Source organism: Pinus tabuliformis, chromosome X, assembly GCF_031772625.1.
Source record: "Pinus tabuliformis cultivar Carrire ecotype Pingquan chromosome X, CPIR1, whole genome shotgun sequence".
In the NCBI taxonomy this organism is placed as follows: domain Eukaryota; kingdom Viridiplantae; phylum Streptophyta; class Pinopsida; order Pinales; family Pinaceae; genus Pinus; species Pinus tabuliformis.
Genome location: NC_142308.1, coordinates 130,613,742 through 130,637,801, shown reverse-complemented (window position 1 = coordinate 130,637,801; position 24,060 = coordinate 130,613,742). Strand labels below are relative to the sequence as shown.

At 38.6% G+C, this 24,060-nt stretch overlaps 2 pseudogenes; both read left to right on the top strand.

Annotated features, from left to right (window-relative positions):
• Positions 1-5,014: 5,014 nt before the first annotated feature.
• On the top strand, positions 5,015-5,707 carry LOC149138779 (cyclin-dependent kinase F-4 pseudogene; annotated as a pseudogene).
• A 10,527-nt stretch (positions 5,708-16,234) lies between these two features.
• LOC149138778 (cyclin-dependent kinase F-4 pseudogene) lies at positions 16,235-17,261 on the top strand (annotated as a pseudogene).
• The last annotated feature ends 6,799 nt before the right edge of the window (positions 17,262-24,060 follow it).

The following is a 24,060-nucleotide window of genomic DNA, read 5'->3' as shown; positions in this document are numbered from 1 at the left end:
TTCGCTAAGTCTTTTTTGGCACATCCAAATCTTATCATTGGTGGAGACTTAAAATTTTCTCTGGGCCTTACTGAATCTTGGGGGCCAATGCCAGAGCTGATCCCCTATCTACTTTCTTCCATCAGAAACTGGCCTCGTCGGCCCTGGTGGATGTTGCCCCTTCAAAATTGCGTCCTACTTGGAGGAATCGCAGAATAGGAGATGACTGGATCGGGAAGAAATTAGATCGCTTTTTGATAAGTGATATGCTGGCTGAGAAATTACAGGCGTTCAGGCATTGGATTGGAGAAGGAGGTCTCTCAGATCACTTTCCGATTTTCCTGGAAGTGAAGGGAGATCTTTCCAAGCGAGGTATTCCTTTTAAATTTAACTCCTCTTGGCTTTTGGATGCATCATATTCTAGTCTCTTTCACAATACTTGGAGGAAAGCTGCTGACAATGAAAATGAGAATTGCAGTCAGCTTTTTATGGAAAACTTATCAAGGATGAAGGCTGCCTCCAAACTCTGGGCCTCTCAAAAGAAGCAGAAGGAAGAAGAATCAATGCAAGCTGTTAATTCCGAACTTGCCCTCCTTGAAGACCCAGAAAGTTTTGGCTATGGTACAGGTGAGTCTCGAAAGAGAATTCAGGAGCAGGAGATGGAAAGAAGGAGAATTCTTCAGATCAGGGAGCAAAGCTGGCGCCTTAAAAGCAGAGCGATCTGGTTACAGGCAGGGGATGAAAACTCTAAGTTTTTTCAGAATTATGCCAAAGGGAGGAAGAACTCAAACACAATCTGGGAAATGAAGAAAGCAAATGGTGAATTAGCACTTTCCTTCGAAGAACTGGCTAATGAGGGGGTTAATTATTTCAAACACCTCTTTAAAGCTCCAGGTGAAGCATCAATTGCAGAAGTTATAAGGGTTGCCCAGATTTTCCCACGTTTTGTTGAGGAGGAAGACAATGACTCTCTTATGGCACCTATTTCTAAAGCGGAGGTTGAAAGCGTCCTTAAATCAATGCAAAAGGATAAAAGCCTCGGTCCGGATGGCTGGACCGTGGAATTCTTTCAGCAATTCTTTGATTTCATTGGAGATGAGTTAGTGGATGTAGTGGAAGAATCCAGGAGTTCAGGTTCTATCTTTCAACCCTTTAATGCTACATTTTTAACTCTCATTCCCAAATCAAATTTTCCTGGTTCCTTTGGCGATTTCAGGCCTATTTCTTTGTGTACATGTGTTTACAAAATTATTGCCAAAATCATTGCTGTCAGGCTAAAACCGTTCCTTTCTAAAAATGTTTCTCCGGAGCAGTTTGGTTTTTTAGATGGCAGGCAAATCCATGAAGCTGTGGGAGTTGCTCAAGAAACGCTTCACAGTCTTAAAGTTGGAAAGAAAAAAGGAGTTGTGGTGAAAATAGATTTATCGAAGGCCTATGACAGAATTTGCTGGCTATACCTTAGACTTCTGTTAACTCGTCTGGGCTTCAGATTTGAATCTGTTAGATGGATTATGAGCTGTGTTTCATCTTCATCCATAGAAGTCCTGATTAACGGAGCAACCTCCAGCTTCTTTAGTCCTGAACATGGCCTGCGCCAAGGCTGTCTGCTCTCTCCCCTTTTGTTTTTGCTGGCAGCAGATGGCATAAGTCGTTTGATCCAAGAAGCTAAAAGACAAGGAGCTCTGAAAGGAATCGAAGTTGCTGCAAATTTCTGGGTCACTCACCTCCTCTTCGTGGATGATATAATCCTCTTCAGCAATGGCAGTCTTGAGGACTGTAGGACGCTCAAGAGGATCTTGGACCTCTTTCTGAAAGCTACTGGCCTATGCATAAATGGGAGAAAATCTACTCTTACTTGCTCAGGTATGACAAGAGAGGAGGAGCGCAGAGTGGCGATGGTTTTGAATTTTGAAATTAAATCATTGGAGGATTCATTCAAATATCTGGGGTTTTATCTGAAACCAGATAATTATAGGATAAAATATTGGCAGTGGATCCTTACCAAATTGGAATTGAAACTAAAACATTGGAGCCACAAGTGGCTCTCTCGGGCAGGTAGGCTTGTGTTAATCAAACCAGTTCTGATGGCAATCCCAGTCTACTGGGATAGTCTGTCATGGGTGCCCAAAGGAATCCTAAACTCTATTGAGAAATTATGCAACGGTTTTCTGTGGGCGGGGTCTAAAACGGAGAAAGTTACCCCGTGGATCGCTTGGGACAAAATAGCTCGCCCTAAAGAGTGGGGAGGATGGGGCATAAAAAACCTTGCTTGCTTCTTCCAATCACTTGCAGCAAAGTTGGCTTGGAGGATCATTACTACGGAAAATTTGTGGACTGTTGTGATTAAAAGGAAATATATAGATCCATTGACAACGCTAGATTGGATTAGACTGCCGCAAAAGTCATCCAAAAACTCCTCGGTGGTATGGAAAGAAGTGGTTGCATCTGTTAACATCATAGAGAAAGGTTTGGCATGGCTTGTGGGAGATGGAACACAGGTCCGATTGGGGCAAGATCCTTGGATAGGTTGTTCAGAGGGATTTACCCTATCTCAAGGATTGGTCATAGATTTAAAAGACAGGGGTCTTTTCACTCTAAACCAGGTAGTTGATCCTTGGGCTTCTTCTATTTGGAATCAAGGGTGGCTTCAAGGAAGAGGCTTAAATTTGGTAGATGACAGGTTGGAGGAATGGGGCAGGTATATTAGGGACCTTCTCAACTCCTCAGTCAGGCTTTCAGATTCTCCGGATGAGCTAAAATGGGTTTTTGCACAGAATGGTGTTTATTCTCCAAAAGAAGGTTATAAATGGATGATGTCTCAAAAAGGTTGGGAGAACCCAGATTTTTGGGCTAAATCGTTATGAAGTTAAAAGGACCAGCTAAATCCAAATTGTTCTTCTGGTGTGTCCTACTCCAGAAAGTGCCTACTTGGGATTTCCTTCAATAAAGAGGTAGGATTGGTCTTGGCAGATGTCCTCTGTGTAAAGGCAGTGCTGAAACTACTCAGCATCTTTTTCTCCTCTGCCCTTTTAACTCCAGCCTTTGGGCCGAAATGCTAAGCATGATAAAGGTCCCTTACAAATGGGAAGGGCAGGCGCTTTCAGAGGCCTGGCAGAGATGGTGGAATGAATCCTCAAACGATAGAGAAAGAACCATTCCTTTACTCATCACATGGGGGACCTGGCTAGCTAGAAATCAAGCTATTTTCATGGATTCGGTCTTCCCTATTGGAAGACTTACAGCAGAAGGAGCAGCCATTTATGAAAGCATTCCTATTCCTCAGGCTCCGTCTCCTTCCAGAGATGTGTGTCAAGTACTCATTAGCTATTCTATGCCATGGGCTTACTTCGATGGGGCCTCGGACAATAATGGTTGATGTGGAGCTGGCTTGATCATCCACTTTTCGAAGGAGAAGGCAGTTAAAGCATCAATAGGCCTGGGGCAGGGCTCAAATAACTTTGCCGAATTAAAAGCCCTTCATCTTCTTCTCAGCTGGCTTATTTCTAGAAATGTGAGTGAAGCTCAGACCTTCGGGGACTCCATGAATTTCGTGAAGTGGTTTAACGGGGCTCAGCGTTGCAGCAATCTTACTCTGTTTTCTGTGTTCAGAGAAGTTTCTCGCCTTAGGAGTCGCTTCACGGAGGTCTCTCTTAGTCACATCTACAAAGAAAGGAATTTTGATGCGGATCGTCTCTCCAAAGTAGGAGTTGAGCTGGAGATGGGGACGTGGTCGGTCTCGGAGGTTGAAAACGGGGTGGTTCGATCTATCGAACAACCCAGTTTTGTGTAATTTATCAATCCAGTTCTGTAGCCATTGTAAATGCTTCGCCTTGTTTCTTCTATTTCCTTATGTTTTTCTTTCCTCTGTTTTCTACTGGCATTTTTCTTGGGTCGTTTTCCCCATTGGTGGAAGCTCGGGCAGCGTTTAGTATTTCTCTTTTTTCTCTGTTTGCCCGAATCCTTTTAGTTGTTACTGTGGATTCCAACGGCCTCCATATCAGGCCTGGTGGCGGTTGCATCTGCGTGAACCTGCTTCCTGCAAAGCGTTTTTTTTTTGGGGGATGCTTCTTCCTTGTGGTAGCTCGTTTTGGTTATCAGCGAGCGGACTTTTTAGTCGGCTGAGACTTCTCTGCTTTTTAAATGCTGGTGGATACAGTCTCGGTGATCTGCATACATTTAATATGTATTCCCTTTTTTTAATAAAAGGATGGTTTTTTCTGTGGAAATATATATATATATATATATATTTATTTTTTTTAAATCATATATAATAGATAGATAAGTAACATTAAAATATTTTAAAAACATTTTATAGTATAATAGGGACATAAATTCGTGAAGTTAGACTTTGAATTTTTTTTTAAAATATAAGGTTTAAACATCTTACAATTTTTTTCTTACTTTACAATATATTTATTTTTTTATTATATTGGACATTATTTTTCTATTTAGAGCATAATTTATTTATTTTTAATAAAGTTAATAAGGGCAAAATAATAACCAAGGTCATGTGACACATATTTCAAAGTGAATATTAGGCAAAACATCCTAGTGTGGGTGTTCATTTGGTTTATTATGGCTAAGGAAATTGGTAAAAGCTTTGGAAATGCAAGTGGCATTAATTGATATTTTATTTATGAAAATAATGGAAATTAGGAGAAAATGAAGGTGAAAGGTCATAGGTTACATGTGACGAGGAAAATGAAGGAAAATAACAGAAAATGGAGAAAATAGAGGTCTCATTAATAAAAAGGCTTGTGAAAATCACTTCATAACCTTTTATCGATAAAACATTTTTTCAGTTCAATTTTGGAGCTCTCACCCTCTCTCATACTCTTAGACACTTAGAGCATTCTTGGAGCATTCTAGTATTGAGGCAAAAAGGCAAAAGAATGAAGAGAAAGAAAAGGAGAGAAAAGATCAAGCAAGAAAAAGTTGAATCAAGTAGCTACAGTGGGATAGTTCACTTAATGTATGAATTCGTAAGAGTACTTCGGCACAGGCTCAATGTTGTTATTTTAAAATTTCAGAGCCAATGGATCGTTATGTCATTCTCGGAGAGATTTTGGGCACAGGAACTAATGGAACCGTTCGGAAGCCGACAGAAATAATGATGGGCAATATTTTTGCCATCAAGAAACTCAAGAGAAGTTTCAGTGCGTATGAGGAATGCTTGAATATTGCAGAGGTGAGATGCATGCGAGAATTGGTTCACCCCAATATAGTAAGCCTGCATGAAGTAATAATGGAGAGTAACACATTATGTTTGGTGCTCGAGTGTATGGATTGTGATTTGACTGAGCTCATGAGACTCAGAGGCCATCCATTCTCAGAGCAAGAAGTGCGCAATTTATTCTTCCAGCTTTTCAAGGGGCTTGCATACATGCACGAGCAAGGATATTGTCACCGAGATCTGAAGCCAAATAACCTATTAGTTTGTGGAGACACCATTAAAATTGCAGATTTTGGGTTGGCTAAAAACCTGCTACTTCAATCAGGGCAGCCACTCCGATCATACGTTGTGACACGTCCCTATCGAGCGCCGGAACTGCTTCTTGGATCCACTGATTATGACTTCGCCATTGACATCTGGGCAATGGGTGTTATCATGGCGCAACTTTTGGCTGGCTGCAATCTCTTTGGTGGCTCAAGGGAGGTAAATCAGATTTATAAAATTTGCTCTGTGATTGGATGTCCCAATAGCCAAACATGGCTTCATGAATTATAATTTTCCAAAAGAGTTTAGGTTTGTTGATGCTACTGAACGGTTGTCCTCTCTCATACCGAGTGTAAGTGCTGAGGTCATAGACCTAATAAAATTAATGTTATCGTGGGATCCTAACAGCAGACCCACGGCAAGAAAAGCACTCCTGTCACATTACCAACAACAACCCAGTTCCCCCACCTGTTCTGCAATCTGCTTATCAGAGCCCCATCGAAAAGCATTCAGAAGTTCAGGAGAAAAATGCTCGTCCCAATAATAATGGAGAATATATCCCTTTTAACAGATCATAAAATCTATGCAACAATCCTCTTTCCCCGTTGTGAGTTCCTGCAAGAAGTCCCCGTTGCGAGTTACAACAGAAATTGCTATTCATCAGACCCGTTGAGCTTCAGTTTTGCTGCTTTGCATGCGCTATTTCGCGACAGATCGCTTATAAAAGTTCATGTCGTGCTGCCCATCTCGCAACAACCAATATGAGACCGTTCCCATCATGCGTATCACATATCAGCCATTGTGAGACTGTTCCCAGGAATTGGACCGAAGTAGTTTGGAGATTCAGATGACAACACAAGTTACTCAATATTCAATAGGAAATAACCATAATTTCCTTCTGAATTGAGAAATATGTAAGCTAAACAGACCTTAGATTTTACAGTACATTCCTTAAAAAACATAGAAAATTGTTTCCCAAATGGTTTACTTTTAAAATTTTCAATTTTTTTAAATTATATGTGATAATTTTTAAATTTACCAGCATAGATTTATTTTAAATACTGATTTAAAGTAAATTTAGAGAAATCAAATTTCTTCAAGTAAAAATTAAAAAAAATCTTTAAAATATAAAATATAAAATATATAAAAAAAAATAAAAGTTTCAATATATTTATTTTTTTATTATATTGGACATTATTTTTCTATTTAGAGCATAATTTATTTAATTTTAATAAAGTTAATAAGGGAAAAATAATAACCAAGTTCATGTGACACATATTTCAAAGTGAATATTAGGCAAAACATCCTACTGTGGGTGTTCATTTGGTTTATTATGGCTAAGGAAATTGGTAAAAGCTTTGGAAATGCAAGTGGCATTAATTGATATTTTATTTATGAAAATAATGGAAATTAGGAGAAAATGAAGGTGAAAGGTGATAGGTTACATGTGACGAGGAAAATGAAGGAAAATAACAGAAAATGGAGAAAATAGAGGTCTCATTAATAAAAAGGCTTGTGAAAATCACTTCACAACCTTTTATCGATAAAATATTTTTTTCAGTTCAATTTTGTAGCTCTCACCCTCTCTCATACTCTTGGACACTTTGAGTATTCTCGGAGCATTCTAGTATTGAGGCAAAAAGGCAAAAGAATGAAGAGAAAGAAAAGGGGAGAAAAGATCAAGCAAGGAAAAGTTGGATCAAGTGTAGCTCTCACCCTCTCTCATACTCTTGGACACTTTGAGTATTCTCAGAGCATTCTAGTATTGAGGCAAAAAGGCAAAAGAATGAAGAGAAAGAAGAGGGGAGAAAATATCAAGCAAGGAAAAGTTGGATCAAGTGGCTACGGTGGGATTACTTATAGGTATCAAGTTGCATGTATGATTTTCTTGCTAGTTTTGGCATGCATGGTACATGCATGTGTGTATTTTTTTCTCTTGTTGTCGTTGGCACTGGTTTTGCTAGGTGTGATGGTGGATTTCAACCTTGCCTTTCCATTTCCGGATAGCCATGGTGTTATGTGGTTCTCTTATTTTGGTTGAGATTAATTGTGAGATGGATTTGAAGGTGAGTTGGGTGGTCTCAGGATTAATCACAAGGCCTAGGAATCCCTTGGTAGGATATACGGTAAAGCTTGCTTGTGAGTAACTTTGATTGGGCATAGGAATCCCTTGATTGGTAATGGTAGGAATCCCTCAACTGGTTATGGCAGGATACATGGTAAAGTTGAAAGGTAGAGATGGACATATTCCTCATGGTTTAGGTGGAGATATCCAGAGGCATCCATCCTTGTTTAGGGCCTAGTGATCTAGTTGTATCGGGATAAAGCCTCGTTATATTGATGAGACATTCAGGCCTAGGAATCTTGTGGCGGATATACGATAAAGCACAAAGAATGTGGTTATGTTATGATTCCCACATTCATGCTTAGAATATGGAACATGGGTGATTTGTTGAAAGAAAGGTTTGTTTTAGCCCAATCTATGATAGGGCGGTTTTTAAAAGTCCCTAACTTGGTAGGCTTATGCATACATTAATAATAATTCCTTTTCCTCTGGTATTTCATGTGTAAGTGAACTTGTTAATATGTGATTTTTATGGTTGTTCTATTCTTGTTATTATGTTGGTTATATGTTGATTATAAGCATGGTTCATGATAGACTTTGGTTATGAATCTCATCATGATTTGATTAGTACAAGAAATATAGAGATCAATTCTTCTCGACAATTCTCAGATAAGTATGAGATATGTAGATTACATGTTTGTGATATGTGGCTATGACTTGTAGATTATATGTTGCTAGTAGGGGTTATTTCAATTCCTTGTACCAATGTTTGCATTAGTAGCTTTAATTTGTTGTTAATTATCATTTATGGAAGTTTCATGAAGTTCTAGGTAAATGCTTGAGACCTAGCCCTAAAAAAGTGGCACAAAATCCAAGGTCACTGGCTAAAAATTGCCTGAAAAAGGTCATAGTCACATGCATGCCTTGTTGTGGGAGTGACTAGAGGGTCTCAGTCGCATGCATAGCTTTTTGTGGGAGCAACTTGGGGTCTAGCTGAAGAAAATGAAAAGTTGTGTGATGTGTTGGGCACTTGGAAGGGTTGGTTGTCTCTGGAAGGTTTTGTGGCTCCTTAGAAAAGTCAAATTGGTTTTGTTTTAACAGTTCCACGTTCTTGACTATACATAGTGAGTTTAATCACATCATAGTAACTCTTTGTTACATGTTTACCCCAGTGGACTAGTTAGCTTGGGTAAGTGTTGGAGGTGGGTGTTACAAATAACCATGAGAGGGTACATATATGCACTCCATTTCTTTACAATATATTTATACATTCCTAAATCCTCTGATGTCTAATCATTGTCATTTTTTATCTTCATATATATAATTTTAACTTGATAAAAATATAGAAATCAAAGATATATATATATATATATATATATATATATATATATATATATATATATATATATATATATATATATAAGAAATAAGCCAGCTGCAAATTTCTGGGTCACTCACCTCCTCTTCGTGGATGATATAATCCTCTTCAGCAATGGCAGTCTTGAGGACTGTAGGATGCTCAAGAGGATCTTGGACCTCTTTCTGAAAGCTACTAGCCTATGCATAAATGGGAGAAAATCTACTCTTACTTGCTCAGGTATGACAAGAGAGGAGGAGCACAAAGTGGCGATGGTTTTTGAATTTTGAAATTAAATCATTGGAGGATTCATTCAAATATCTGAGGTTCTATCTGAAACCAGATAATTATAGGATAAAAGATTGGCAGTGGATCCTTACCAAATTGGAATTGAAACTAAAACATTGGATCCACAAGTGGCTCTCTCGGGCAGGTAGGCTTGTGTTAATCAAATCAGTTCTGATGGCAATCCCAGTCTACTGGGCTCGTATGTCGTGGGTGCCCAAAGGAATCCTAAACTCTATTGAGAAATTATGCAGCGGTTTTCTGTGGGCGGGGTCTAAATCGGAGAAAGTTACCCCGTGGATCGCTTGGGACAAAATAGCTCGCCCTAAAGAGTGGGGAGGATGGGGCATAAAAAACCTTGCTTGCTTCTTCCAATCACTTGCAGCAAAGTTGGCTTGGAGGATCATTACTACGGAAAATTTGTGGACTGTTGTGATTAAAAGGAAATATATAGATCCATTGACAACGCTAGATTGGATTAGACTGCCGCAAAAGTCATCCAAAAACTCCTCGGTGGTATGGAAAGAAGTGGGTTCATCTGTTAACATCATAGATAAAGGTTTGGCATGGCTTGTGGGAGATGGAACACAGGTCCGATTGGGGCAAGATCCTTGGATAGGTTGTTCAGAGGGATTTACCCTATCTCAGGGATTGGTCACAGATTTAAAAGACAGGGGTCTTTTCACTCTAAACCACGTAGCTGATCCTGGGGATTCTTCTATTTGGAATCAAGGGTGGCTTCAAGGAAGAGGCTTAAATTTGGTAGATGACAGGTTGGAGGAATGGGGCAGGTATATTAGGGACCTTCTCAACTCCTCAGTCAGGCTTTCAGATTCTCCGGATGAGCTAAAATGGGTTTTTTCACAGAATGGTGTTTATTCTCCAAAAGAAGGTTATAAATGGATGATGTCTCAAAAAGGTTGGGAGAACCCGGATTTTTGGGCTAAATCGTTATGAAGTTAAAAGGACCAGCTAATCCAAATTGTTCTTCTGGTGTGTCCTACTCCAGAAAGTGCCTACTTGGGATTTCCTTCAATAAAGAGGTAGGATTGGTCCTGGCAGATGTCCTCTGTGTAAAGGCAGTGCTGAAACTGCTCAGCATCTTTTTGTCCTCTGCCCTTTTAACTCCAGCCTTTGGGCCGAAATGCTAAGCATGATAAAGGTCCCTTACAGATGGGAAGGGCAGGCGCTTTAAGAGGCCTGGCAGAGATGGTGGAATGATTCCTCAAACGACAGAGAAAGAACCATTCCTTTACTCATCACATGGGGGACCTGGCTAGCTAGAAATCAAGCTATTTTCATGGATTCGGTCTTCCCTATTGGAAGACTTGCAGTAGAAGGAGCAGCCATTTATGAAAGCATTCCTATTCCTCAGGCTCTGTCTCCTTCCAGAGCTGTGTGTCAAGAACTCATTAGCTATTCTATGTCGTGGGCTTACTTCGATGGGGCCTCGGACAATAATGGTCAATGTGGAGCTGGCTTGATCATCCACTTTTCGAAGGAGAAGGTTGTTAAAGCATCAATAGGCCTGGGGCAGGGCTCAAATAACTTTGCCAAATTAAAATCCCTTCATCTTCTTCTCAGCTCGCTTATTTCGGTAATATCCGCAATAGCTTTTGAGGCATAAAGGGAGTTTTACTAACCTAATTAAGTTTCAGTGGGCTAAGGAAGAGAAAAAATTAACTACCCAAACATTATTTTCCTGGGAAAACCATTAAAAATGCCAAAGTGATGAAAAGGGGGACATGTCTTAGGTTAATGAAAAATCACTTTAAATTAATAAAGTGGAAAACCCACTAAAGTGACATTATAAAAGTAAAAGTGTAAAATCAAGGGCAACAAGAATAGGAGGGGTTATATTTCACCTCGATAAAGAAAGGGGGACTCAACAAGCAACCAGGCAAAGTATTTAGCATTGTGGCAAGGATTAGAATTGGCTCTAATCAAAGGAATTCATCATTTGATGGTCTTCGAAGACTCATTCATTATAGTAAACCAAGTGAGAAAAGTAGAAGGTATCCCTTATCAAACCTTGATTCTAATTCTGCATTGAATCAAGCTAATTTTGACCCATTTTGAGAAGGTAGAGATATATCATATAAAGAAAAATCTTAATACAGTGGCAGACTCTTTAGCCAATCAAGGAGTCTTCCTAGAACAAGGGGTAATGAAAGTGAACAATGAGGAATATTTAAATGATCAAACTTATACACTAAAAAGTGAATATTGAAATCGTGGTATTGAGGAATCAAACATTGATAAATATAGAAAAGGCTAGTGGCATTATTCATTTTGCTCAAACAATGCACTCATCATATTGATAACATCAACATTTATCCTTGTGTATTGGATATAACGTCACATCACCAAAGGACGCAAATGCTTATCCAATCAAATAGTGGATGCCATTCATGGTTGGAGTTAGACATGTGGATATCTAATTGTCGACATCAGAAGGAAATACAAATAGGAGAGTTAATATATACTCCAATAGAGACATTAGTAATAAGCATGTGCACCAAAATGTTAATCCACTTAGTACCATAAAATTTCCTTCACACGATGGAGTTGGATCTACTAGTCCAATCACCATATTCAGAATCATGTAGTAATAAAGGAGTAGTCAAAGGGCATAATTGGAGATGGGTGGGTTCGATAAAAAATAAATATTTAATTTGTGTCGTGGTGGAATCAAAATTAGAGAATTGCATGCAACTCATTCAAAGTAGAGGGAAAAATTTGTGTCGGGTGCTTACCATGGCCAATAGTGGTAACAATGGTGAGAGAAAATCACATCAGAGCAATAAGAGGCTGCATTTGATTATGTCGCATCACTTTCCACTAGACTGGAAGACATCATTAGCTCAAAAACATGTGCACTCCATGATTTGATGTCCCATAAATTGGGGCCCTTGGAAACTAAGTTGGAGGAGATTCAGTTTGTAGTAGATATGTTGACACTATGAATGCATGAGCTGATATAGGAAACATAAGGCTAGGGTATGGTGGAACATGTCAATGAGCTGGAAGGAATGGTGCAAAGGTAGGACAACCTTAACATGTAGAGTGGAAATGGAGACATCATGAGAATCTCAATCGAGCAGACTTCACCCCTGCCACACGAGAATGAAAAGGAGGAATACCAGGTTACTTATAAAACACAGAATATGTAACAAGGACCATGTGTAAAAAAGTCTAAAATGTTTTGCAGGTTTATAGATATCATTATAATTTTTTGGAAGATAGAAGAAGAATTAAATATTCAATATGTACTAGATTCTGGCTTGCAAAACAACTTATCTTAATGAAAATATACCCATTCTTTAGGAAAGAAGGTAAAAGGGTGGAAAAAGTGGTGAGTAAGTTATAAAAAGGGGAAATAAAGAGTCTCTCCACATTCTAGCCTATGATTACTTGTGATAATCTTGTATTCCTATTAACTTTATTTATGTTCTAATTTTATCTTCTTTCAATCAAGCAATCATCAAATCAAAACATGAAGATCAATGACATCGGATATAGGAACTCAATCAAGGAAAAAACCCTATGAAGGGGAAAACCCAACCAAACTCTTCCACTAGTATATTCAAACTAGACTAAGACAATCCAAGACCTCGGACCTAGACAAGGAACCTCCTTTGATCCACCAAATCAACCTCCAAGATGTTTTTCCAAACTTCAAAAGTTAATTGCAACAATACTACATCAAAGACAAAATTTCGGCCCTACTTCTTCATAATTTCAACATAGCTTCAAGTCTACAATTTCAGCCCTCCTTGAGCTTCATATTTTCATACGTCTGAGTCAAAATAAAAAGAAATTAGTGTCCTTCATTCTTCACTTAAGGTTTCTCCTTTTTCTAGGCTTCCTTGCTCCTTCTTCCTATTTCGCACTTATTTTTTTCCTCCTGTAACTACAGATCAAATTGTTTGGTTGGTGCACCAAATCAGGTCGATTAGTTCCCAATATATAGTGGTTTGAGTCTCTTAATTATCTTCACTTGTCTTCTTTGAGGTCGACTTGGGGTTCTATCTGAAACCAGATAATTATAGGATAAAATATTGGCAGTGGATCCTTACCAAATTGGAATTGAAACTAAAACATTGGAGCCACAAGTGGCTCTCTCGGGCAGGTAGGCTTGTGTTAATCAAATCAGTTCTGATGGCAATCCCAGTCTACTGGGCTAGACTGTCATGGGTGCCCAAAGGAATCCTAAACTCTATTGAGAAATTATGCAACGGTTTTCTGTGGGCGGGGTCTAAATCGAAGAAAGTTACCCCGTGGATCACTTGTGACAAAATAGCTCGCCCTAAAGAGTGGGGAGGATGGGGCATAAAAAACCTTGCTTGCTTCTTCCAATCACTTGCAGCAAAGTTGGCTTGGAGGATCATTACTACGGAAAATTTGTGGACTGTTGTGATTAAAATGAAATATATATATCCATTGACAACGCTAGATTGGATTAGACTGCCACAAAAGTCATCCAAAAACTCCTCGGTGGTATGGAAAGCAGTGGTTGCATCTGTTAACATCATAGAGAAAGGTTTGGCATGGCTTGTGGGAGATGGAACACAGGTATGATTGGGGCAAGATCCTTAGATAGGTTGTTCAGAGGGATTTACCCTATCTCAAGGATTGGTCATAGATTTAAAAGACATGGGTCTTTTCACTCTAAACCAGGTAGCTGATCCTTGGGCTTCTTCTATTTGGAATCAAGGGTGGCTTCAAGGAAAAGGCTTAAATTTGGTAGATGACAGGTTGGAGGAATGGGGCAGGTATATTAGGGACCTTCTCAACTCCTCAGTCAGGCTTTCAGATTCTCCGGATGAGCTAAAATGGGTTTTTGCACAGAATGGTGTTTATTCTCCAAAAGAAGGTTATAAATGGATGATGTCTCAAAAAGGTTGGGAGAACCCGGATTTTTGGGCTAAATCGTTATGAAGTTAAAAGGACCAGCTAAATCCAAATTGTTCTTCTGGTGTGTCCTACTCCAGAAAGTGCCTACTTGGGATTTCCTTCAATAAAGAGGTAGGATTGGTCCTGGCAGATGTCCTCTGTGTAAAGGCAGTGCTGAAACTACTCAGCATCTTTTTCTCCTCTGCCCTTTTAACTCCAGCCTTTGGGCCGAAATGCTAAGCATGATAAAGGTCCCTTACAAATGGGAAGGGCAGGCGCTTTCAGAGGCCTGGCAGAGATGGTGGAATGATTCCTCAAACGATAGAGAAAGAACCATTCCTTTACTCATCACATGGGGGACCTGGCTAGCTAGAAATCAAGCTATTTTCATGGATTCGGTCTTCCCTATTGGAAAACTTGCAGCAAAAGGAGCAGCCATTTATGAAAACATAGCTATTCCTCAGGCTCTGTCTCCTTACAGAGCTGTGTGTCAAGAACTCATTAGCTATTCTATGCCATGGGCTTACTTCGATGGGGCCTCGGACAATAATGGTCGATGTGGAGATGGCTTGATCATCCACTTTTCGAAGGAGAAGGCAGTTAAAGCATCAATAGGCCTGGGGCAGGGCTCAAAGAACTTTGCCGAATTAAAAGCCCTTCATCTTCTTCTCAGCTGGCTTATTTCTAGAAATGCGAGTGAAGCTCAGATCTTCGGGGACTACATGAATGTCGTGAAGTGGTTTAACGGGGCTCAGCGTTGTAGCAATCTTACTCTATTTTCTCTGTTCAGAGAAGTTTCTCGCCTTAGGAGTCGCTTCACGGAGGTCTCTCTTAGTCACATCTACAAAGAAAGGAATTTTGATGCGGATCGTCTCTCCAAAGTAGGAGTTGAGCTAGAGATGGGGACGTGGTCGGTCTCGGAGGTTGAAAACGGGGTGGTTCGATCTATCAAACAACCCAGTTTTGTGTAATTTATCAATCCAGTTCTGTAGCCATTGTAAATGCTTCGCCTTGTTTCTTCTATTTCCTTATGTTTTTCTTTCCTCTGTTTTTTACTGGCGTTTTTCTTGGGTCATTTTCCCCATTGGTGGAAGCTCAGGCAGCGTTTAGTATTTCTCTTTTTTCTCTGTTTGCCCGAATCCTTTTAGTTGTTACTGTCGATTCCAGCGGCCTCCATATCAGGCCCGGCGGCGGTTGCATCTGCGTGAACCTGCTTCCTGCAAAGCGTTTTTTTTTTGGAGGATGCTTCTTCCTTGTGGTAGCTCGTTTTGGTTATCAGCGTGCGGACTTTTTAGTCGGCTGAGACTTCTCTGCTTTTTAAATGCTGGTGGATACAGTCTTGGTGATCTGCATACATTTAATATGTATTCCCTTTTCTTAATAAAAGGATGGTTTTTTCTCTGGAATATATATATATATATATATATGTATATATTTAAAATCATATATAATAGATAGATAAGTAACATTAAAATATTTTAAAAACATTTTATAGTATAATAGGGACATAAATTCGTGAAGTTAGACTTTAATTTTTTTTTAAAAATATAAGGTTTAAACATCTTACAATTTTTTTCTTACTTTACAATATATTTATTTTTTTATTATATTGGACATTATTTTTCTATTTAGAGCATAATTTATTTATTTTTAATAAAGTTAATAAGGGCAAAATAATAACCAAGGTCATGTGACACATATTTCAAAGTGAATATTAGGCAAAACATCCTAGTGTGGGTGTTCATTTGGTTTATTATGGCTAAGGAAATTGGTAAAAGCTTTGGAAATGCAAGTGGCATTAATTGATATTTTATTTATGAAAATAATGGAAATTAGGCGAAAATGAAGGTGAAAGGTCATAGGTTACATGTGACGAGGAAAATGAAGGAAAATAACAGAAAATGGAAAAAATAGAGGTCTCATTAATAAAAAGGCTTGTGAAAATCACTTCATAACCTTTTATCGATAAAACATTTTTTCAGTTCAATTTTGGAGCTCTCACCCTCTCTCATACTCTTAGACACTTAGAGTATTCTTGGAGCATTCTAGTATTCAGGCAAAAAGGCAAAAGAATGAAGAGAAAGAAAAGGAGAGAAAAGATCAAGCAAGAAAAAGTTGGATCAAGTGGCTACAGTGGGATAGTTCACTTAATGTATGAATTCGTAAGAGTACTTCGGCACAGGCTCAATGTTGTTATTTTAAAATTTCAGAGCCAATGGATGATTATGTCATTCTCGGAGAGATTTTGGGCACAGTAACTAATGGAACCGTTCGGAAGGCGACGAAGATAATGATGGGCAATCTTTTTGCCATCAAGAAACTCAAGAGAAGTTTTAGTGCGTATGAGGAATGCTTGAATATTGCAGAGGTGAGATGCATGCGAGAATTGGTTCACCCCAATATAGTAAGCCTGCATGAAGTGATAATGGAGAGTAACACATTATATTTGGTGCTCGAGTGTATGGATTGTGATTTGACTGAGCTCATGAGACTCAGAGGCCATCCATTCTCAGAGCAAGAAGTGCGCTATTTATTCTTCGAGCTTTTCAAGGGGCTTGCATACATGCACGAGCAAGGATATTGTCACCGAGATCTGAAACCAAATAACCTATTAGTTTGTGGAGACACCATTAAAATTGCAGATTTTGGGTTGGCTAAAAACCTGCTACTTCAATCAGGGCAGCCACTCCAATCATACGTTGTGACACGTCCCTATCGAGCGCCGGAACTGCTTCTTGGATCCACTGAATATGACTTCGCCATTGACATATGGGCAATGGGTGTTATCATGGCGCAACTTTTGGCTGGCTGGCTGCAATCTCTTTGGTGGCTCAAGGGAGGTAAATCAGATTTATAAAATTTTCTCTGCGATTGGATGTCCCAATAGCCAAACATGGCTTCATGGGTTAGCTCTCGCTGCATCTTTGAATTATAATTTTCCAAAAGAGTTTAGGTTTGTTGATGCTGCTGAACGGTTGTCCTCTCTCATACCGAGTGTAAGTGCTGAGGCCATAGACCTAATAAAATTAATGTTATCGTGGGATCCTAACAGCAGACCCACGGCAAGAAAAGCACTCCAGCACCCATTCTTCATTCCCTGTCACATTACCAACAACAACCCAGTTCCCCCACCTGTTCTGCAATCTGCTTATGAGAGCCCCATCGAAAAGCATTCAGAAGTTCAGGAGAAAAACGCTCGTCCCAATAATAATGGAGAATATATCCCTTTTAACAGATCATAAAATCTATGCAACAATCCTCTTTCCCCGTTGTGAGTTCCTGCAAGAACTCCCCGTTGCGAGTTACAACAAAAATTGTTGTTCATCAGACCCGTTGAGCTTCAGTTCTGCTGCTCTGCATGCGCTATTTGGCGACAGATCGCTTATAAAAGTTCATGTCGTGCTGCCCATCTCGCAACATCCAAAGTGAGACCGTTCCCATCATGCGTATCACGTATCAGCCATTGTGAGACCGTTCCCAGGAATTGGACCGAAGTAGTTTGGAGATTCAGATGACAACGCAAGTTACTCAATATTCAATAGGAAATAACCATAATTTCCTTCTGAATTGAGAAATATGAAAGCTAAACGGACCTTAGATTTTACAGTACATTCCTTTATTAAACATAGAAAACTGTTTCCCAAATGGTTTACTTTTAAAATTTTCATTTTTTTAAAATTATATGTGATAATTTTTAAATTTACCAGCATAGATTTATTTTAAATACTGATTTAAAGTAAATTTAGAGAAATCAAATTTCTTCAAGTAAAAATTAAAAAAAATCTTTAAAATATAAAATATAAAATATATAAAAAAAAAATAAAAGTTTCAATATATTTATTTTTTTATTATATTGGACATTATTTTTCTATTTAGAGCATAATTTATTTAATTTTAATAAAGTTAATAAGGGCAAAATAATAACCAAGGTCATGTGACACATATTTCAAAGTGAATATTAGGCAAAACATCCTAGTGTGGGTGTTCATTTGGTTTATTATGGCTAAGGAAATTGGTAAAAGCTTTGGAAATGCAAGTGGCATTAATTGATATTTTATTTATGAAAATAATGGAAATTAGGAGAAAATGAAGGTGAAAGGTCATAGGTTACATGTGACGAGGAAAATGAAGGAAAATAACAGAAAATGGAGAAAATAGAGGTCTCATTAATAAAAAGGCTTGTGAAAATCACTTCACAACCTTTTATCGATAAAATATTTTTTTCAGTTCAATTTTGTAGCTCTCACCCTCTCTCATACTCTTGGACACTTTGAGTATTCTCGGAGCATTCTAGTATTGAGGCAAAAAGGCAAAAGAATGAAGAGAAAGAAAAGGGGAGAAAAGATCAAGCAAGGAAAAGTTGGATCAAGTGTATCTCTCACCCTCTCTCATACTCTTGGACACCTTGAGTATTCTCGGAGCATTCTAGTATTGAGGCAAAAAGGCAAAAGAATGAAGAGAAAGAAAAGGGGAGAAAAGATCAAGCAAGGAAAATTTGGATCAAGTGGCTACAATGGGATTACTTGTAGGTATCAAGTTGCATGTATGACTTCCTTGCTAGTTTTGGCATGCATGGTACATGCATGTGTGTATTTTTTTCTCTTGTTGTCGTTGGCACTGGTTTTGCTAGGTGTGATGGTGGATTTCAACCTTGCCTTTCCATTTCCGAATAGCCATGGTGTTATGTGGTTCTCTTATTTTGGTTGAGATTAATTGTGAGATGGATTTGAAGGTGAGTTGGGTGGTCTCAGGATTAATCACAAGGCCTAGGAATCCCTTGGTAGGATATACGGTAAAGCTTGCTTGTGAGTAACTTTGATTGGGCATAGGAATCCCTTGATTGGTAATGGTAGGAATCCCTCAACTGGTTATGGCAGGATACACGGTAAAGTTGAAAGGTAGAGATGGACATATTCCTCATGGTTTAGGTGGAGATATCCAGTGGCATCCATCCTTGTTTAGGGCCTAGTGATCTAGTTGTATCGGGATAAAGCCTCGTTATATTGATGAGACATTCAGGCCTAGGAATCTTGTGGCGGATATACGATAAAGCACAAAGAATGTGGTTATGTTATGATTCCCACATTCATGCTTAGAATATGTAACATGGGTGATTTGCTGAAAGAAGGGTTTGTATTAGCCCAATCTATGATAGGGCAGTTTTTAAGAGTCCCTAACTTGGTAGGCTTATGCATACATTAATAATAATTCCTTTTCCTCTGGTATTTCATGTGTAAGTGAACTTGTTAATATGTGATTTTTATGGTTCTTCTATTCTTGTTATTATGTTGGTTATATGTTGATTATAAGCATGGTTCATGATAGACTTTGGTTATGAATCTCATCATGATTTGATTAGTACAAGAAATATACAGATCAATTCTTCTCGACGATTCTCAGATAAGTATGAGATATGTAGATTACATGTTTGTGATATGTGGCTATGACTTGTAGATTATATGTTGCTAGTAGGGGTTATTTCAAGTCCTTGTACCAATGTTTGCATTAGTAGCTTTAATTTGTTGTTAATTATCATTTATGGAAGTTTCATGAAGTTCTAGGTAAATGCTTGAGACCTAGCCCTGAAAAAGTGGCACAAAATCCAAGGTCATTGGCTAACAATTGCCTGAAAAAGGTCACAGTCACATGCATGCCTTGTTGTGGGAGTGACTAGAGGGTCTCAGTCGCATGCATAGCTTTTCGTGGGAGCAACTTGGGGTCTAGCTGAAGAAAATGAAATGTTGTGTGATGTGTTGGGCACTTGGAAGGGTTGGTTGTCTCTGGAAGGTTTTGTGGCTCCTTAGAAAAGTCAAATTGGTTTTGTTTTAACAGTTCCACATTCTTGACTATACATAGTGAGTTTAATCACATCATAGTAACTCTTTGTTACATGTTTACCCCAGTGGACCAGTTAGCTTGGGTAAGTGTTGGAGGTGGGTGTTACAAATAACCATGAGAGGGTACATATATGCACTCCATTTCTTTACAATATATTTATACATTCCTAAATCCTCTGATGTCTAATCATTGTCATTTTTTATCTTCATATATATAATTTTAACTTGATAAAAATATAGAAATCAAAGATATATATATATATATATATATATATATTTATATATATATATATATATATATATATATATATATATATATATATATATATATATATATATATATATATATATCTATATATATATAGATATATATAAGAAATAAGCCAGCTGCAAATTTCTGTGTCACTCACCTCCTCTTCGTGGATGATATAATCCTCTTCAGCAATGGCAGTCTTGAGGACTGTAGGACGCTCAAGAGGATCTTGGACCTCTTTTTGAAAGCTACTAGCCTATGCATAAATGGGAGAAAATCTACTCTTACTTGCTCAGGTATGACAAGAGAGGAGGAGCACAGAGTGGCGATGGTTTTTGAATTTCGAAATTAAATCATTGGAGGATTCATTCAAATATTTGAGGTTCTATCTGAAACCAGATAATTATAGGATAAAAGATTGGCAGTGGATCCTTACCAAATTGGAATTGAAACTAAAACATTGGAGCCAAAAGTGGCTCTCTCGGGTAGGTAGGCTTGTGTTAATCAAATCAGTTCTGATGGCAATCCCAGTCTACTGGGCTAGTCTGTCATGGGTGCCCAAAGGAATCCTAAACTCTATTGAGAAATTATGCAGCGGTTTTCTGTGGGCGGGGTCTAAATCGGAGAAAGTTACCCCGTGGATTGCTTGGGACAAAATAGCTCGCCCTAAAGAGTGGGGAGGATGGGGCATAAAAAACCTTGCTTGCTTCTTCCAATCACTTGCAGCAAAGTTGGCTTGGAGGATCATTACTACGGAAAATTTGTGGACTGTTGTGATTAAAAGGAAATATATAGATCCATTGACAACGCTAGATTGGATTAGACTGCCGCAAAAGTCATCCAAAAACTCCTCGGTGTTATGGAAAGAAGTGGTTACATCTGTTAACATCATAGAGAAAGGTTTGGTATGGCTTGTGGGAGATGGAACACAGGTCCGATTGGGGCAAGATCCTTGGATAGGTTGTTCAGAGGGATTTACCCTATCTCAGGGATTGGTCACATATTTAAAAGACAGGGGTCTTTTCACTCTAAACCACGTAGCTGATCCTGGGGCTTCTTCTATTTGGAATCAAGGGTGGCTTCAAGGAAGAGGCTTAAATTTGGTAGATGACAGGTTGGAGGAATGGGGCAGGTATATTAGGGACCTTCTCAACTCATCAGTCAAGCTTTCAGATTCTCCGGATGAGCTAAAATGGGTTTTTGCACAGAATGGTGTTTATTCTCCAAAAGAAGGTTATAAATGGATGATGTCTCAAAAAGGTTGGGAGAACCCGGATTTTTGGGCTAAATCGTTATGAAGTTAAAAGGACCAGCTAAATCCAAATTGTTCTTCTGGTGTGTCCTACTCCAGAAAGTGCCTACTTGGGATTTCCTTCAATAAAGAGGTAGGATTGGTCCTGGCAGATGTCCTCTGTGTAAAGGCAGTGCTGAAACTGCTCAGCATATTTTTCTCCTCTGCCCTTTTAACTCCAGCCTTTGGGCCGAAATTCTAAGCATGATAAAGGTCCCTTACAGATGGGAAGGGCAGGCGCTTTCAGAGGCCTGGCAGAGATGGTGGAATGATTCCTCAAACGACAGAGAAAGAACCATTCCTTTACTCATCACATGGGGGAGCGGCTAGCTAGAAATCAAGCTATTTTCATGGATTCGGTCTTCCCTATTGGAAGACTTGCAGCAGAAGGAGTAGCCATTTATGAAAGCATTCCTATTCCTCAGGCTCTGTCTCCTTCCAGAGCTGTGTGTCAAGAACTCATTAGCTATTCTATGCCGTGGGCTTACTTCGATGGGGCCTCAGACAATAATGGTCAATGTGGAGCTGGCTTGATCATCCACTTTTCGAAGGAGAAGGCTGTTAAAGCATCAATAGGCCTGGGGCAGGGCTCAAATAACTTTGCCAAATGAAAAGCCCTTCATCTTCTTCTCAGCTGGCTTATTTCAGTAATATCCGCAATAGCTTATGAGGCATAAAGGGAGTTTTACTAACCTGATTAAGTTTCAGTGGGGTAAGGAAGAGAAAAAATTAACTACCCAAACATTATTTCCCTGGGAAAACCATTAAAAATGCCAAAGTGATGAAAAGGGGGACATGTCTTAGGTTAATGAAAAATCACTTTAAATTAATAAAGTGGAAAACCCACTAAAGTGACATTATAAAAGTAAAAGTGTAAAATCAAGGGCAACAAGAATAGGAGGGGTTATCTTTCACCTCGATAAAGAAAGGGGGACTCAACAAGCAACCAGGCAAAGTATTTAGCATTGTGGCAAGGATTAGAATTGGCTCTAATCAAAGGAATTCATCATTTGATGGTCTTCGAAGACTCACTCATTATAGTAAACCAAGTGAGAAAAGTAGAAGGTATCCCTTATCAAACCTTGATTCTAATTCTACATCGAATCAAGCTAATTTTGACCCATTTTGAGAAGGTAGAGATATATCATATAAAGAAAAATCTTAATACAGTGGCAGACTCTTTAGCCAATCAAGGAGTCTTCCTAGAACAAGGGGTAATGAAAGTGAACAATGAGGAATATTTAAATGATCAAACTTATACACTAAAAAGTGAATATTGAAATCGTGGTATTGAGGAATCAAACATTGATAAATATAGAAAAGGCTAGTGGCATTATTCATTTTGCTCAAACAATGCACTCATCATATTGATAACATCAACATTTATCCTTGTGTATTGGATATAACGTCACATCACCAAAGGACGCAAATGCTTATCCAATCAAATAGTGGATGCCATTCATGGTTGAAGTTAGACATGTGGATATCTAATTGTCGACATCAGAAGGAAATACAAATAGGAGAGTTAATATATACTCCAATCGAGACATTAGTAATAAGCATGTGCACCAAAATGTTAATCCACTTAGTACCATAAAATTTCCTTCACATGATGGAGTTGGATCTACTAGTCCAATCACCATATTCAGAATCATGTAGTAATAAAGGAGTAGTCAAAGGGAATAATTGGAGATGGGTGGGTTCGATAAAAAATAAATATTTAATTTGTGTCGTGGTGGAATCAAAATTAGAGAATTGCATGCAACTCATTCAAAGTAGAGGGAAAAATTTGTGTCGGGTGCTTACCATGGCCAATAGTGGTAACAATGGTGAGAGAAAATCACATCAGAGCAATAAGAGGCTGCATTTGATTATGTCGCATCACTTTCCACTAGACTGGAAGACATCATTAGCTCAAAAACATGTGCACTCCATGATTTGATGTCCCATAAATTGGGGCCCTTGGAAACTAAGTTGGAGGAGATTGAGTTTGTAGTAGATATGTTGACACTATGAATGCATGAGCTGATATAGGCAACATAAGGCTAGGGTATGGTGGAACATGTCAATGAGCTGGAAGGAATGGTGCAAAGGTAGGACAACCTTAACATGTAGAGTGGAAATGGAGACATCATGAGAATCTCAATCGAGCAGACTTCACCCCTGCCACACGAGAATGAAAAGGAGGAATACCAGGTTACTTATAAAACACAGAATATGTAACAAGGACCATGTGTAAAAAAGTCTAAAATGTTTTGCAGGTTTATAGATATCATTATAATTTTTTGGAAGATAGAAGAAGAATTAAATATTCAATATGTACCAAATTCTGGCTTGCAAAACAACTTATCTTAATGAAAATATACCCATTCTTTAGGAAAGAAGGTAAAAGGGTGGAAAAAGTGGTGAGTAAGTTATAAAAAGGGGAAATAAAGAGTCTCTCCACATTCTAGCCTATGATTACTTGTGATATTCTTGTATTCTTATTAACTTTATTTATGTTCTAATTTTATCTTCTTTCAATCAAGCAATCATCAAATCAAAACATGAAGATCAATGACATCGGATATAGGAACCCAATCAAGGAAAAAACCCTATGAAGGGGAAAACCTAGCCAAACTCTTCCACTAGTATATTCAAACCAGACTAAGACAATCCAA